Below are 18,098 nucleotides of genomic sequence, written 5' to 3' on the forward strand. Positions count from 1 at the left end.
TTCTTTCAAGAGTGGCATCGCTATCTTAAACATTCATTCAGATGTATAATCAATGTTAAAATCATCATTGACAAACACCATCTTAGCCAAGTCTTTTACACATCGAAAATCTCTAAATATGGACAAAGACGTGCTTCCTTGGTGTTTCCGATTAACTCGCACGATATTTTCATACATTTGCTTGGAATACAGATAGTTCAATAGTTTCAGCATAAGTAAACTGGACATTGCTCACATGTGAGAGTACCAAATATATTACGCTATTTCTCGTTGCTAGTCAAGTTATAATCTTCAGGTAGTTATATAACCTTACAAATATTACTTCTATGTGACAAACTTTCGGTAGGTTTCATAAGAAAATATTCACGCAACCTGTAATTCATTCTAAATTATATGCAAACTATTTGCTAACCAGATAGAAGATTTCTGAAAACGTTACTTTAAAATATTGAGCATGCTCTCTAATATATGATTTCACGTAACTTTTGTTTTAAAAGCAACGCCATTTTCAAAATGATGTTCTCATAACAGCATTGAAGGCTACTACTCCAGAATGTTACTTTATTACGTCCTTTCTTAATATATAACACGCTCAAATATCTTTTATTTCACTTTAACAACTTAACAATTCTTAAAAGATATTCATTCAATTAAACTGTTATGAATAAAAATATTAATTTATACCTCTGAAAGCAGCGTATCACGATTTTTTTACAAAATGGGCATGTTTTGATGATATCTACTGTTTACATTTGCGAAATGTGAATATTTGTTATAATGGCTGCGTATAAGAAGCTTTGTTATTTCATAGTTTAGATTTTGAATGATTCTTTTTGAAAGTTGCTTTTTATATAGTATCAAATTGAAGACATAGACTTTACTTTTTTCAGCAAGGTATACATATGTGTACATTTGTACATTTGTTAATGAAAATAATACTTTGTTATTTAATGCGGTATTTAGGATTTACCTTCATTAATAATATATAATTACCTGCACATTGCACACATGCGGAGCTAAATAACAAAAAAGAACATGAAAGCAATATTCAAATTTACTTAAGGTTCATTTTGACTGAGGCAGTTTGCACCTAATTTTATTAATACGTTTAATGTTTTTAAACGGAAATTTAAAGACAGTTAGGTTATAAATCATGTCAGTATCGAGGCATCGACCAATGGGTTTATGATACCTCGTGGCTTAACAGTCAACAAGTAGTGGTATCGACCCAGTGTTAGTAAAGGAAATAACCAGTTATGATGTTTCCCTTGATTAACCCTCATTAGGAACGCTTCAACAATCCAACAAAATATTTGAAAGCCATTGATGTGTGAGTACTTAAATACGCGAGGAATTGTGTGACAAGAAGGGACCTACAAGAAAAAGCCCAATCCGTCGAATGACAACTTGGCTTGAACGAGTTGGAACTTTAAAGTTTAGTCTCTTAATTATTTCTTATTTATCATCGGATACTTTATTAAAGGCATTTTATGATAATATCAGTACCAAAACACACATTACTGTGCTGGTGATACCCTTGTCAGTTAACAATTCGATTTTATTACCGGTATCGATCCAGTGCTAGTAAATGAAAGTAACACTTTATAAATTTAATGTCTTCGAAGCTGTTTGCTGGATTAACCCTCATCAGGAACGTCCAAACCAGAAAATATGAAAACCAAGGACATATAAGAACTTGAATGCATAGTGAGTTGTATGACCCAAGCAAAAGGAAATAAAACATTGGCCAAATAAAATTATACTTTGTATTATATCTTATCAAATTATAGATTAATATTAATCAAACGTTTTTGAGTTAAAATAAGTAATAATTTTCCTGTTTTTGCACTTCGTAGATTATTCTACTACTTTACAGATCGCAGAATAACTTCGTTGTCCTTGAAGCATTTAAGCAATTAATAATTAAATTAAAATTTTCAGCACCAGTTTTTTCTTATGGTATCAGAAAGTGAAAAAAAAAAGTGTTTTCCTAAACAGAATAAGCACGTTTGTCTTACCATACCATTTTCTGAGATCCGAAAATACGTTTGAAGTAGAGCAGACCGATTCTTACTTCAAACAGTTTCCAAAATTGAGCAACACGAACCCCAACAAAATATGGGGGTGATCTCAGGTGCGTCAGAAGGGTAAGCAGATCCTGCTCCACATGTGGTACCCGTCGTGTTGCTTATTTTATTACAAATCCGGTAAATAGTCTAATTCGGTAGGTCACATTCGTGAAAAGGGAAGGGTATTGTAGTTACGACATAAGGAACATATCCGATATAATCTGTGAAACGGTTATTCCATAACGGTCAACCAACTCGTGATGGCGTCCGTAAAATTTACAAAGGGATGATTTCAACTTCACCATTTGGAACTCTTGGTTTAATAGCTTTCTTGTGAGCAGCAATCCTCTATCAAGGAAATCATGATAGGAAATACAAGCCCGGGAATATCGTATTAATTGGGAGATAAATACTCCGTATGCAGGCGCTGCTGGAATGTTGCGACATAGAAATGGAAAATTCACAATTGGGAAGAAGAAATCATCTCTTTTGTCGTGAAGTTTTGTTTTCAACCGACCCTCATTGTCAATTTCTAGATGTAAGTCAAGATATGAGGCAGACTTAACTGTATCTGTAGTATCCTTTATCTTTAGTTCGATGGGATAGATTCGTTCAACAAAGTCACCAAATTTTGTATTATTTAGTGAGAGAACATCATCTATATAGCGGAACGTAAAGTTAAAGGATATTGCTAACTTCTTATATTTCTTCCTAAGAAGTTCCTGTATGAAGTCAGCCTCATAATAATAAAGAAACAAGTCGGCAAGAAGAGGGGCACAATTGGTTTCCATTGGAATTCCGACAGTCTGTTGAAAAACACGTCCTCCAAACGTAACAAATATGTGTCAATCAAGAAATCAAGCATCTTGATAATGTCAGTTTCAGAGAATTTTTTGTTTGAATCAGACTGATTCTTTACAAAGTAGGATGTATCCCTCCCCAAGACAAGATACTTGTATCTACGTTTGCCATTCTTTTTAATAAAACAAAGTAATACCAACTCTTTCAATTTGTCTTTTAGTTTGGAATGGGGAATACTTGTGTAAAGTGTAGAAAAGTCAAATGTTTTAATACTATTGCAAGATGAGAGAGTCTTAGATTGTATGTACTCTAAAAGATCTTTGGAATTTTTTAGTATCCACATCTGATTCACGCCACCTCTAGAATAGGCAGTTTCACAACAACTTTGGAGCCCAGCTTTGATTGCTGATAAAATAGATGTTAATAATTTCGAAAGAGGTTTCGTGGAGCATTAACTATTACATCATTTTACTAATACAAAAACAAAATCGTAATTCATTTTACTGATTGTTGGTTTTTGCACAGCTCTAGTATTAGTAGGACATCTCTGCTTGAAATAATGTACATAACTAAGGGGAAAATATTTTAAAATCCACATATAATGAGAACAAATCAATAATGCCTTTTAAATGATGTAAAATTCTGTAAAAGTGTAGTGTTTTATATTTTCATTGTAAATATATAGTATTCAATGTACACATATGTATATTTCGTATTATTGTACTCCTTGTAACATTCCAACATTTCAGCAGCGCCTGCATATGGAGTATATATCTCCCTGTTGATACTGGGCTTGCGTTTTCTGTCATGGTTTCCTTGATAGATAGTTGCTGCTCACAAGGTAGCTATTGAACAAAGACTTCGAAGTGATGCAGTTGAAACCATTCCGTCAAAAAAGTTACGGACTCCATTACGAGTTGGTTGACCGTTATAAAATATCTGTTTCACAGATGACGACGGATAAGTTCCAACGTAACCACAACCCCGTCCTCCTTTCCCCAAATATGACCAACCGAATTAGAAATATTACCTGGTTTATGAGCAACAAGACGGGTGCTACATGTGGAGCAAGATTTGCTTATCCTTTGGGAGCACCTGAGATCGACCCTCTGTCTATAGTTTTCTATGTTGTGTTTTGTATACTGTTGTTTGTCTTTTTATCTTCTTTTCTTACCATAGCGTTGTCACTTTTTTTTCGACTTAATAACCCATATATTTAAGCATCGAGTTAAAATAAATTATTTTTAGAAAGCGTTTTATTGCTTGATATTCAGTACAGCTTTTGTTAATATGAAGCGTTCGATAATTTAAATCAATCGTATGTTCAAATGAATAGGTGCAGATTAACTAAATAGTTAACTGCATTTGTGAAGACTTTTAAAAGAGAGGCGAAAGATACCAAAGGGTCATTCAAACTCATAACTCGGAAACAAACTGACAACACTACGGCAAAAACGATAAACGACGAAAAGACAAGCAATAGTACACAAAACACAATATAGAAAACTGAAGAGTAAGCGACACGAACCCCACCGAAAACCGGGTTGAACTCATGTGCTCTGGAATTAACAATTTAAGATTTCATGCTGCGTTTAAAATATTAGACTTAATGCGACTATTTTCGTACTGCTTTGTTTTAAATTGACATTCAGTATAATGATAAGAATAATTTTGTGTTTACCATGCGAAATAGTAGCTTTGGATGAAGAACCCCATCAGGTCGTGCACTTTGTCATCACATTTGAATTTTTGAATGTTTTCGTGGATCTCATAAATATTCAACGTTCAAACATTCAAGGATGTAAAGTACCAGAATAAAACAGAAAATGCAGGTAATGACTGTATACAACCTTTCCTCAAGCTTATAATCTAAATAATCATACAGTTTGCTATGCGAATAATAAACGTTCTTTTCAAATTTGTTTTCCTTTTAAAAGAACAGCCTTCATTGCAGTATAATGTAAGATTTTCATTTACTGCATGCATATGTTAATCCCAAAATCAATTCATCGTCTTTATCAGGGTATTAATTATCCCTATAGGTTCATCTTTGTTAATATAGCTGATTCACAAGCCACGCCTTTTTTGGAGAGATAATTGATATTCATAGATATTTTGTTTTGTTTACCTACTGGTTTCCAGATTTGATCTCCATGTTTCATCTCATAGAGACCAATCGTATGTTCAAATGAATAGGTGCAGATTAACTAAATAGTTAACTGCATTTGTGAAGACTTTTAAAAGAGAGGCGAAAGATACCAAAGGGTTATTCAAACTCATAACTCGGAAACAAACTGACAACACTACGGCAAAAACGATAATTCAACAATTGCGATCAAATTAAATTCACAGGATGGGAGGGATAGTACAGAATTTTAGTAGAAGTTTAAACTCTAAGCGGATAGAGGGATCTAAATGTCGACAATAAGCCACACAAACCTTTGTTTTGACTTTGCAAAACATGGTAGTGCATGTTGAATTTTCATTCAAAATGTGAAACTTCATAGTATCAGAGTAAAAGTGTGGCGTAAAAGGAGTTTCTATGGTAAATTGAATTGTCTTTATTTACAGAAGTTCAACCTATACAGGTAAAATACTCACAAGAAATCATAAACATTACTGACAAACACTTTACAATGAATAAACATATCTGAGTCAAATCAAACTTCTTTCGTACTCGTGATAATGTTTTTCTTACTATAACAATAGTCAAGGACGTCTATTTTAAATTCATAAACTATTATTTTTCACTACTTTAACAATTAATTGAAAGTAAAATTCATAATAAAAATTGTATGAATTCTTTCATTCTTTTGCAAGACTTTTGAAACTTTTCTTCAATATGCTACCATTTTCACTTTGCACCATTTCGCAAAATGGGAACTTCTGTTGGAAGTAAAAGACCACTTTTCTTCGCCCATCCTTGACTCTGCGCGTTCCACTACCTCGTCAGGAGAATATACATTCCATCCATCGTAATTGTAAACAGTTAGAATGTCATAGTTCTCAAAACGTACAGTTTCTTTCAGTATTTTCTTGAAATTAAACAAAGATCCTACTCCGTAGTGTGCCAATACTAATTTGTTATTGGACTTAACTTCCATTACAACTGCATTATGCCATAACATGTAGTAAAAGTATGAGACTATGTCCCCTTTATTCACATCTTTTGGTCGAACATGCTTCCATGGAACTGACAGGACTGTCTGAAGTAATCCACCATAACACGAATCACAAAGCTCTCTCTTAGTATGCATATCTTTTAAAGCAGGAGCGAGCAGAAATCCAAAGCTTGTGTTAAATTGTAAGACTTGAAATGAAAAATAGCGGTTTGTTACACACCAAGTGGCAAAATGTTCACAATTGCTTGTCGCTAAATTGTATTCATATATTTCGTTCCTCCCGGATTCATTGCTTGTAAATCTTTCCTCAGCCCTACGGACAATTTCGTCTCTACTAAACATTGGACATCTGTAGGATACAACAAAGGCACTTCCGTCTAATGGAATGGTTTTTGTCTCTCGATGTAAACTCTTTGAGTTTTCGCTATTGGGATATGAATGGATAGCAGTGACTTGAACACAATGACTGTTTGAATTGTGTTTCTCTACAATTATTAAGTGATGGTCACAGCGAACGCTTCTTAGAATGATATGATTACCATTACGGACTTGTTTACTCTTCTCAATTGGTATTTGCCTAACACAGCTCTCACATGAGTCGATATTATTTTTCTCAATCGGAAAGTAATCGTGATAAGACATTTTTCTGAAAAAAATTGAACCAATAATATAACAACTACAACTAATAAATCAAACAACCTAATGAACTTAATGCCTTTTTTCCCAACAAAAGATATTTGTAACTAATTTCAGTGAAATGATAAGAGCATACACATTTGAATAAAAATGGAAAACAAAATATGCAAATTACAATCAATATGAAATCAGAAAAGATAGAAATCCTTTTTTTAATTGGTAAATTTGATAAAAAAAAATCTATTTTTAAAATTGCACACTATATAATTCTTTTTCTTAAAGACGGCATGTAGAATAAGTTGCAAACAGATAAGCCATTAGAACTGAATCAGTTTTTTGATTTTTACCGTTCGGTTTACCTCGATTGTGAATGAATTTCGATAAAAATGATTTAACACGTGAGAGGTCTAATATTGACAAAATTTATGTCTTCTCTCACACAAAAAAACATGCTACAAAAGGTTTTCGAATAATGTGGTAGGCACATAAAAATTATTTACATTTAGTTTTTTCTTCAGAACACAAGTCTAGATTCAGACTTACATGAATGAGAATTGTATAGCGTATTATTTAGCACAGATTTTGCTTAATTTTGAAGATAAACTGAAATCGTGAAAATAAATTTCACCATTTCTAATTCATTCGGTTATATTTTTATATATACCTTTTCCTAAACTTTTCTTTATTGTCCGATCGCATCGCTATAATTGTACATGTACGTTTTAATTTGTGGTTTTCTTTTGACTTAATAGACTTAAAGTATAATTTGTCCCTCAATTCATTAGTTTCAAAACAAGATACAGTTGTTTTATAACTATGATATTCCTAAAATAACACCTTTACTAGTACATCAAAGGTCCTGTCATCTTATAACTAGCAACCCGAAACTAAGCCCTTTGTACACCTAGGTTATCGTATTGATCACCTACCGCTGATAAAATGTACACAAAAACATATGACATCTCTATAAATTATTTTATTTAATATTGTCAATTGTTGAAATTGTAAGATTAATCAAACAATGTTATCTTGAAGTTAAACACCATATTCAGGACTGTGCTAAACTAAGATAAAATGAAATAGTAAAATTGTGAATTGCATAAAAAGGATATCTCGTATTAAAAGTTTGCCAGGTACCAAGAGAACATAAAAAAAACATAAGTCATAGAGATGGTGTATACGAGACTTGGATTTTTATTTTATTTTGTATCTTGGATTAATTACTTAATATATTTTTTGGAAGCGATACTTTGTCTATGTATCATTTGCAACATATGAACAATCCATTGAAAATAAAGAAAAATCAATTCAGTGAAATGAAATTGAATTTTGTTATCAAGGTTCGCACGAGAAAAACATTGCAAGTACTTTAAAATTAATATGTTATATGGAAATTTCAAATATCAGAAATAAGTTAATAAAGAAATTGTATTTTAATTATAATTTTAACAAACTGTTAACGCCAAAAGTTATATATACTTATTTATGTTAAAGTGCATGTTAAAAATGGAATGTGCAAAATATATAGTTAACGCCCATTAACTACAAACTAACGGAACGCAAAATGAACGCGCGTTCACTCAGACACACCCGTAATTATAGTAAACGCATTCAGTTGATGTTATGGTTGGTCTGCACCTATCTGTTTAAGAGGAAACATGACAAAAATCAATACAAACATATTGGAATCACACAAAAAGGAGTAAAAACGAGACAACTAGAAAAGTATTTTATCTGGTGATTTAGGTAAACATCAATAACTTTTCTTATGTGCTTAAGTGTATAAACTTTAATCCAATTTTTAGCATCATGGGTATCTCAGTCTAAGTGTTTTACAAAATCGTTCAAGGACCCTTTCCTTTTTATCAACTACCACTCCCTGCCCATCACAATAAGTGATGTAACAATTGCTGTTATACGAGCAAAACAAACCATGCAGGTTGTTGTTAAGATTTTTGAACGAAATATAAAAAGAGAATATAGGGTATGATGACAAATGTTAAACAATTCAAACGAAAATACCAAAAGCCTGATTTATGTACAAAACAATGAACGAAAAACAAGTATGATATACAGTAACAAACGAAAAAATACAGGCTCCTTACTTTTGACAGGCACATACATAATGTGGCGGGATTAAACTAGTTTGCGGGCGCCAAACCCTCCACCTAACCTGGGACAGTGGTGAAACAACAGTACTACATAAAAAAAACAATAATAATCAGTTGAAAAGGTTCGATGTGCCAAAGCTATCCCAAATTCATCAGATCGATACAAAGCAGAACAACATCCAACAAAAACACAGATCGGACGTGACAGGTTATTTATACATCCCCTAAAAAGAAAAAAACAACAAAAATACTAAGTACAGATCTGGGAGAACGCGCAGTCACTGACAGCTAGTTCAAAGCCATTAACAACTAATGAAAAAAACATGCATCTAAGACTAAAATATCAATTAGTACACATCCAACATCCAATGGATTCAGTGTACATACGTCATTAACAGTCAGAGAAAAAACATAACCTTGTGCAATGCCAAGATGCAGGTATCGACAGATTGTATAGCCATGTATGTGCATATGTATATAAAAATAGTATGTAGTTTAATTTTAATTTATTGATAACAAAACCAATATTTATACCAATAAAAACAATATTCAAAGATCTAATTACAGTGTAATTACACTAACCAATTGTATGTTTATACACAGTTGATAAAGTTATCTTTTTTGTATTTTCCAGGTAAATCAATTTCAATTCTCACATATAAAATTTTTTTTGGCAATCAGTATTTAAAACTCTTGAGTAACAGAACAATTTAGGTCATGCTTTATTAACGAGACTTGCGGCATAGAAGCACATGATCTTAATATAACTGAAATAAAAGTCATTTTAAAAATTCAGTATTTATAACTCTGAAAGTACAGAAATAAGTTGGCATCAATTTATAATTTTAGACGCATGCTATAGAAATGGTGACCACAAAATTAAACGAAACTTCCTGCATGGTAACACATGATCGTTTTTAACTTGATTTAACAAAAAATGAATATTCTACACAATTTGTAAAAAGAGACAAAGGTTGTTTATCTCAAAATTATTTGAGAGATTGAAAAGAGTTTTATGTTTGAATGTATTTGATACGTAACTTTGAAAACAACGGTGGAACATCATGAACTATTTTAACAATTGCTTGCTAAAAGAGAGACGACAGATACCAAAAGGACATTCAAACTCATATTTCAAAAATAAACTGACAACGCCATGGCTTAAAAAATAAAAGACCAAAAACAAAACATTACACAAAACACAACATAGAAAACTATACACTTAGCAACATGAACCCCATAAAAAACTGGGGTTGATCTCAGGTGCTCCAGAAGGGTACGCAGATCCTGCTCCACATGTGGCACCCGTCGTGGTGCTCATGTAACATGCTTAACTGTTAATAAAGTAATTATGTTATACTATCTGATACGCCTTATAGGAAGAAACATAAACAGAAATAAATACTTTTCATTTTGGACACGCACATTAAGGGGTGAAACGAGAAAAATGGAAAAGTATGTTTTCTTGTGACTAAGGTATCAAGTCAAAAATTTGTCTACTTTGCTAAAATGTTAAAAATTATGAAAATGTCTAGCATCATGGTTAGTATAATAGTACTACTACAATAGTAGTTTACGATGTTCAAATAGATAATCAATCAAGGACATACAAATTAAAATCAAAATCAAAACTAAGGGTACCGCACCATCTTAAAACGGCGAGACCGTACGCGTCGACACATCGAGCTTCTCCTACTATACATTCATCACCGTTTTCTCGAACCCATACTAATTTGTTAGTCATGATCGGTTAACTCAGACGCACAGTGTAACTCAGTTACCCTGGAAAATTCAAGTCAGTTTTTGTGGCATCATCAGAGTATTTAGATATACCCAGACATATGACATTCTCCTTTTTATCGAATGCCACTCTTCCATCCATAAAATGAGTGGCGTTGAACCTAATACTTAGAACATAAACCAAGCTGGTCTTTGTTAAAAATTATTACAATAAATGCTATGTGAAGAAACCCTTTTAACGAAATAAACCACTAACCTGAAGTATTTTTCATACAAAGATGCTAATGTGACCTCCGTTGGTTTTTATCCAGGGAAATCAATGTCAGCTTTCTTTATATTTCTGCAGCAACCAGTATTTATAAGTCTGGATGGATGGAAATCCAGAAGATAAGAATGTATATTTAGACGCATGTAATCAAAATTCAGACTATGAGTTTTGAACGAGACTTTCTGCATGGTGAGCACAGGATTTTTTAAAACTTGATCTTAAAATTCATCATTATTTGTAAGATTGTTCATTTTAAAATAATCAGCCGTGGAAAAAAATCCTGAAATATCTAATAATTGTCTAGCTAAAAATGATTATAATAAAATTATGTTGAAGTAATTTACACGCTTTTGGAAGAGCAATTAACAAAACTCAATGCAAACATATTGGACACACACATTATGTGATGAAACGAGGAAAATGGGAATACAATATCATGTAATTCAGATAAAACGTCAATGTTTTGCTTACTTGGCTAAAGGGTTAAAACATTATCATTTGTTTTAGAGTCAACACTACGTTTACGATGTTCCTATCTTATATATCCAATACGGACATATAAATAAAAAAAAACAGTAACAAAACTGAGAGAATTGCTGGAAAATAAAAGTAGAGATACCGGGTGAATCGACAGGATGCGCTGTGCATCTCCTGCTACGCAGCATCTCTATTCACTCGAATCCATACTCAGTCAATATTCACAGTCGGAATAGCAAGTCTCACACTGCAACCCAGTTACCCTGGAATTCAGCAAGTTAGTCAAGGTGGCACCATTAAAGAATTTTTAACTGAAGTTTTGGACGTATGCTACTCTCTTTTTTTATCCACATCCACTCACCAACCATAAAATTATTGAGGTAGCTTCTAATTCAAAACGTTGATAAATAAAAATTGATGGTCTTTGTTGAGTATCATACTAAATGCTTTATAAAGCACCACATTAAAAAAAAACCATGTAGTATTCTATAACGAACGAATTTAATTTGATTATGTGACATCCTTTGGGTTTTTGATAATGATATGATTTTCGAATCTCTGACACGTCTTCGAGAAAGAAACCTAGTAAAAATAACAATGCAAACATATAGGACACAAACATTTAAGGTTTAAAGCAGAAAATAAAAAAAAAATTAATAGTGATTAAGTTAAAAGAGACAGATACCAAAAGGACATAAAAACGAAGGAAACTGACACCGGCATGGTACAAAAAAAACGTAAGACAACGAAACGACAAAATCCACATAATACTAAAGGAAAAACCGGAAGGGTAAGTAGATCTTCCACAGCCAGCGGCAACTGAAATGTTCCATATCGGTAGTTTAATTGGCTAACTCTTCCAATTGGAGTTATTCCCGTAACAGTGTGGACAACCATAGTACTTTTGTTGTTAATAATACTGAATCATTTACCTTTAACTTGTTTGTCATCGGCTATCGATAACAATGATTTTACGCTCACTCAGTCTGTCAGAGGCCTTCCAGTGGGGATTTAAATAATCACTTGTTACACATTTCGATACATAAAATGAAAGTCTGTTCACAAAACTTTAAAGGAATTTGTTTGAAATAATCTTTATATCAGCACACACAACAGTTTCATTTTAGAGAATAATACATGTTCAGAGCTAATATCATTTAATAATCGAAAAATACATTTAAGTCGATGGGGTTAATTCACAAAACATCTTAAGACAAACAATACTCCCACGTTGTGATCATTTAAGAGTAACATACCATTTATTCAATGCATATGATTTGTTTGTGAAAAGAGTTCGGAACGATGAAAAAAAAGGTATTTTTTTATCTGGATATTTTTCACATAGATCATCGTTTGAATCATTCAGTCATACAGAGAACTCATATGATAAGTTTGCCTTGGATATTCCAGTACTACACAACTCAATTACCTCTATTTATGTATATATCTATATGTATATATAATTAATTAAAAGACTTTTCTGTGTGTATATTGCTTTTATGTAAAGACGGAACTGTTACGCGTGTGTGTGATCCTTTTTGTCTCTTTGACCATAGAAAGTTACTAATAAACTAAATTGAAGTACTCGTCGATATATCATTCCTGTATCTCACTAATTTGAGTCTTTTACTTACAAAACGTACTTTCTTGTAACGTATTTTATTGTTGAAGAATGAATGTTGCCCGTTTTTTAATTTTATTGTTGTTTGTTTGTGTCTCATTGACATACAACTGGATCCCTTTTTCTTCATATTAAAAAACATACGAGATGACATCAATACCAATTCATGACACAAAATAACTGAGTTAAAATAACAGCAGAAGAAAAAAAAGGAAAAGAGCTTTCATGGTTGTACTTAATTTCGAAGTCACAATGTGGTATTTGAAAAAAAATGTTGTAAATCAAAAAAATCAGCAAACAAAAAAAAAGTTTGTATGTTTAATATATTGGAAAAAAGTTACATTGTGTAAATTATAACAATCATTTCAATTTCAATCCATATTAACCTGTTGCTTTTTTCGAGCAAATTTTTACCACATTTTAAAAATTATTTTCCTGCATGATACTTATATTATATGAACATTTTCATTGCGATCTCAAAAAGGACGAAGTTGATATATAAACTGCCGCCAATTATTATGTGTGTGTAAGTTGGGCCGTTTTAAAAAAAATGAATTGATTCCCAAAAAAAATGGAAAGGAAAAAAAAATACTTTGTTTCAGAAAAAAAGAGGGAAAAAAAACTAATGGATTTACATTCAAAATTAGAGACGAAAAAAATATGACATTTAGATTAAAAAAGTCATGTTCATGTATGTGCAAAAGAAAAAAAAAAATCCCCCCTCACAAAAAAAAACCAACACACACACACTCACAAAAGGAAGAATATTCGGTGCATAATCATTCTGCTACCAAGGGTTTTTCACAAGTATACATGTAGTAGTTAGCAGAAAAGTTCCAGTTTTCAAAATACACCAAACTATACATTTTACCTACTAGTATTTCACTGCCTATACCATCAGCTGGAGGTGGTCATTCGCAGTGTGTTGTGTGTAAACGCCGAGGCCCAAAGCTAGTAGTTGTCCCAACAAATGCTAGATTTAATATATTTTTGGATAAACTCGTTATTCTCACTGTTGGTGCCAGATGTTGTCCAGGTCACTTGTGCAATGAAATATTTTTACCTGATGCACTTGACAGATTTTCACATTCGCAGTCTTCGTCCGTTTTCAACCGTACTGATTTAATGGACCTTATTACGCAAATCAGAGATATGGCTTTGAGAGGAAGCAAGCGGCGAATTGATTTTGATACAGAAAATGCACTTACAAGCTCAGACATTTTAAATCTGACAGGCCTTTCTAAGGAAACCTTTAATGACCTATGTTCAATTGTCCAAAAGGGTAATTTACGGGATTCTCGGACTCGAAGTGTCCGGACATGTATTGGAATATTTCTTACCAAATTGAAGTCTGGTTTATCAAATAAACTTTTATCAACACTTTTTAATCTTGGTAAAGATTCTATTAGACGTGCTATAGCATCTGCCAGAAAATACTTGTCTGAAAATTTTGTTCCGGCTCATCTTGGATTTAATCATATATGTAGGGAAGAGGTTATAACATCGCATACTCGACCTCTAGCGCAATCTCTGTTTGGAAAAGGAATGTATCCAGCAATTATAGTCGCAGATGGCACTTATATATATATCCAGAAAAGTTCACAATTCAAGTTCCAACGTAAATGCTACAGCATGCACAAACATCGTCATTGGTTAAACCAATGGTCTTTGTTACAACTTCTGGTTATATTATAAGTGTAATTGGACCGTACTTTAGCGACGGCAAAAACAACGATGCACAAATAAGGAAGCACATCATTCAACATGACATTGAAGAATTTAAACAATGGGTGAGTGAGGATGACATTATGATTGTCGACCGTGGTTTCAGAGATGCACTTGACTTACTGCAAGAAATGGGTATCCAAACAAAAAATGCCAGCTTTTAATAAAAAAGGGGAGTCTCAACTTCCAGTTGAAGACAGCAACGTAACAAGACTATTTACAAAAATCCGTTGGGTGGTAGAGTCCGTGAATGGCCGCATTAAATCATGGAAATATCTTGATAGAGTTCTACCAAATAGCCAGATTCCATTTGTATCTGATAATGTCAATTTTGCCTGTGCAATCATGAATAAATATTGGCCAGAACTAAATACAGGGGACTTAGAACAAGATGAACAATTGGCGTCTAAAATGCTTTATCTTTCAAAGCAAAAGAACTTACTCCATGAGAAAATAATAGAGGAATGCCTATACAAACGTTCTTGTAAATGGCAAAAGATTGATGCTTCATCCGCCCCTACTTTTCCCCGGTTATCAGAAGAAGATATAAGAAATATTACTGTTGGAGTCTACCAACTAAAACTTGCTCCAAATTATACAAGAGAACACCTAGATGACGATTGTAATTATGAAGTGTTTACATGTGACCATGAAGAGAATCTTTTGTGTGCTAAAATTCAGTCAAGACATATATCTTCAAAATGCTATCGTCCCAGCAAACACAAAAACATCTTTAAAATGTTTTTAAAATGTTGTGTCTAATGTCATGAAAATATCACAAAAAAACGTGAGAAAAACATTAAATGTATGGTAGAATATATATCGTTAAAACGTTTTCTAATATATTTTCTAAAATATTTGCATAATATAATTAAAATGTTTTAAAGAAATATCATGATAATGTGAAAAACAATGGCGTATAAAACATTTTGATAATCTTTTAAAAAATATTTTCTAGAAATATTTTCTGAACGTTTGAAGAACATCATGCACATCAAATAATGTTATAAAAATGTTTTTTGGATGTATTTTTGCAAGTCAGACTGTGCCTAAAAAATGTTTTCAAAATGTTTTAAGAAGATGTTTTTGGTTGATATCTAGATCATATCAATATAAAAATTTCTGTACTTTTGATTGAGTTTCCTGCTTTTTTAAATAACAAATCATTATTTAAATTAATTTATACACAGTGATTAATTCTATATACAAACAAGAATAAATCAGTTGTTTTGCTAAGCATATGAAATTCACAATTCAAAGTCTCCAAAAACATGAAGTATCTACAAATTTGACACATCCAAAATGGCAGACATAACTCATCATGGTCAAGCCACTTACCAAATATGAAGTCATTCTGTTCATCAGCATTACTAATTAAAGTAATGAAAAATTTGAGAACAATCAACATTTTGAAATACAATATATAAGCAAATAGGAAACAGGTGCCAGATACAAAAATGTTCACACATCACAGTTCATCACTATCAAGCAGCTCATTAAATATGAACTCATCTTTATCAGCAGTTTTGGGAAAAACGGTGATGAAAATATTGGTTGAACAAAATCCGACAAATATAGGTGGACAGACGACAGACAGTGCAAGAAAGCCCACATTCCAACCACAATGGTATAATGTTTAGTTTTTCACTCTCAACTTTTATTACCTATCTTATACACATCATGCATATGTCAACCTGAACATGCATGACATATATGCCATTGGACATTATGCAAACATTATACACATTTTTAAGTTCAAGTTACATTGACTAAAAATTGTGTCCCAAATTCAGATTTTTCAATACAACTTCTCTTTCTAAACTAAAACACTACACTTCTAATAGGGTTACATCTTAAGTCAATATTAATCATTGATAATTGGCTGAAGAGATGAGAACAAAACACCATTTTACATCAACTATTTGATTTATTTAAGAATACATTGAAGAAGTCAATCAATTGTCTTATTCAAAATCACTTGGAATGTCTTGTTGTGTCTTATATCTTTTTCTTGCTGTGCCATGCTTCTGAAAAAAAAAATAATCTTACATTCATATATAAACTTGCACATTCCTTTATTATAGAACAATTCACGTTGCCTGAAGGATATACATCCCCTCCCCTTTAAAGTTTTGAAACAAATAGCGATGATAGTGTGTCGGAAGGGGACGACAAATGGCTGACCATGTTAAGAGAGAGCAATATGCCACGCTGAACTTCATTTAGTTATTAAATAAAAACCACATAAAAAACTTTAGACTAGATATGTGTCCAGTCAAGAGTCTTATTTCATTATACTCGTTGATTGTTGTCTATCATATTTTTTTTTTCTTTATTGTTTTGTATAAATCAGGCTGTTGTCTTTCTTGTTTTTTTTTTAGTTTTCATTAAATGCATTGTATCATGTAGGGGCCTTTAAAAGCCTTGCTACATAATGTCATTAAACATCTTATTGTCCTTTTTAAGTGTTAAACTCTGTAAGAGTTTATAACTTGTCATTTGTATCTAAGGGCATATGATACAGTCCTAGAAGTATACTATAGGCACATAATAACTTATCGAAGTGTTACGCATTGTTTTCGCAATGATGATAATAATATAACTTAACCTCAGAGAAACACACAGATGTCATTAAATGAGTTGTGTATATGTATTTGAAATACTTCAAAGGAAAGCAAATATGTTGTTTATGAAAGCACACTGTTGGACTAAAAGATTGATTTAAATAAACAACTTGTTTCTATTTTGTCACAAAAAAAATAATTTATTCAAATATCCAGATATCTTTTCTGTATTGTAGGCCCTTAATCTTGAATGTAATGCATTGTTTATGCTAAATATTTGAATTAAATATGGAATAACAGTAATTCTGTATGAAAATCTTACTTCAAAAAAAAGTTCTCCTGAAAGGTTGTAGACATGCCAAAGAACCTGCGCCACTTCCAAATTGTAAACCTGCATATTGAACTTGTCCTTTGTGGCTTTTCTTTTAGCTCCTGTTAAAAAAATAAAAGATACATTGTATGTACATTGTGTGTATGAAGCAATAAATATAATTTTAAGCAACAGTTTATATTATCTTGCTAGTACTGAAGTCTTACATAGTCTTTGTAATGTTCATTAAGCTGTTAAGGGAAATTTAATTTACTGTTTTGCAAATACATACATACACTGATTTTACTAGAAAAAAAAATCTCCATATTCAAATGGTGCTTATATTAGTGTTATTGTAACTTGTTTGTGTGCCTCAGAAACAAGGTATTGAGTCATGCTTATTGCAATAGTTGTTGTTGGTTTAAGTCTGTCAAATTTCTTTTTCATAATGTGTATTTAATGTAGGCAGTTAGTTGTTTTGTTTCAATTGTGTTGAGAAAAATTTAACATTTGTTTGTCAAGGCTTCAAAGTGGACTACAGGGCATTGGTTTTCTCAGTTTTGAAAGCCGTACAGTGACTTATAATTTCTTTTATCCAAGTCATTTAAATTCTGGTGGATAGCTGTCTCATACACCTTATCGCTATTTCAGTAT

General features: G+C 32.1%; 1 protein-coding gene across 3 annotated transcripts in view; it reads left to right on the forward strand.

Annotated features, from left to right (window-relative positions):
- The window catches only part of LOC127704734 (U1 small nuclear ribonucleoprotein A-like), a 1,100,970-nt gene that overhangs the window by 644,113 nt on the left and 438,759 nt on the right, over nt 1–18,098 (forward strand). The window lies entirely within an intron of this gene.

This window comes from Mytilus californianus, unplaced genomic scaffold (assembly GCF_021869535.1).
Source record: "Mytilus californianus isolate M0D057914Y unplaced genomic scaffold, xbMytCali1.0.p SCAF_6, whole genome shotgun sequence".
Taxonomy (NCBI): domain Eukaryota; kingdom Metazoa; phylum Mollusca; class Bivalvia; order Mytilida; family Mytilidae; genus Mytilus; species Mytilus californianus.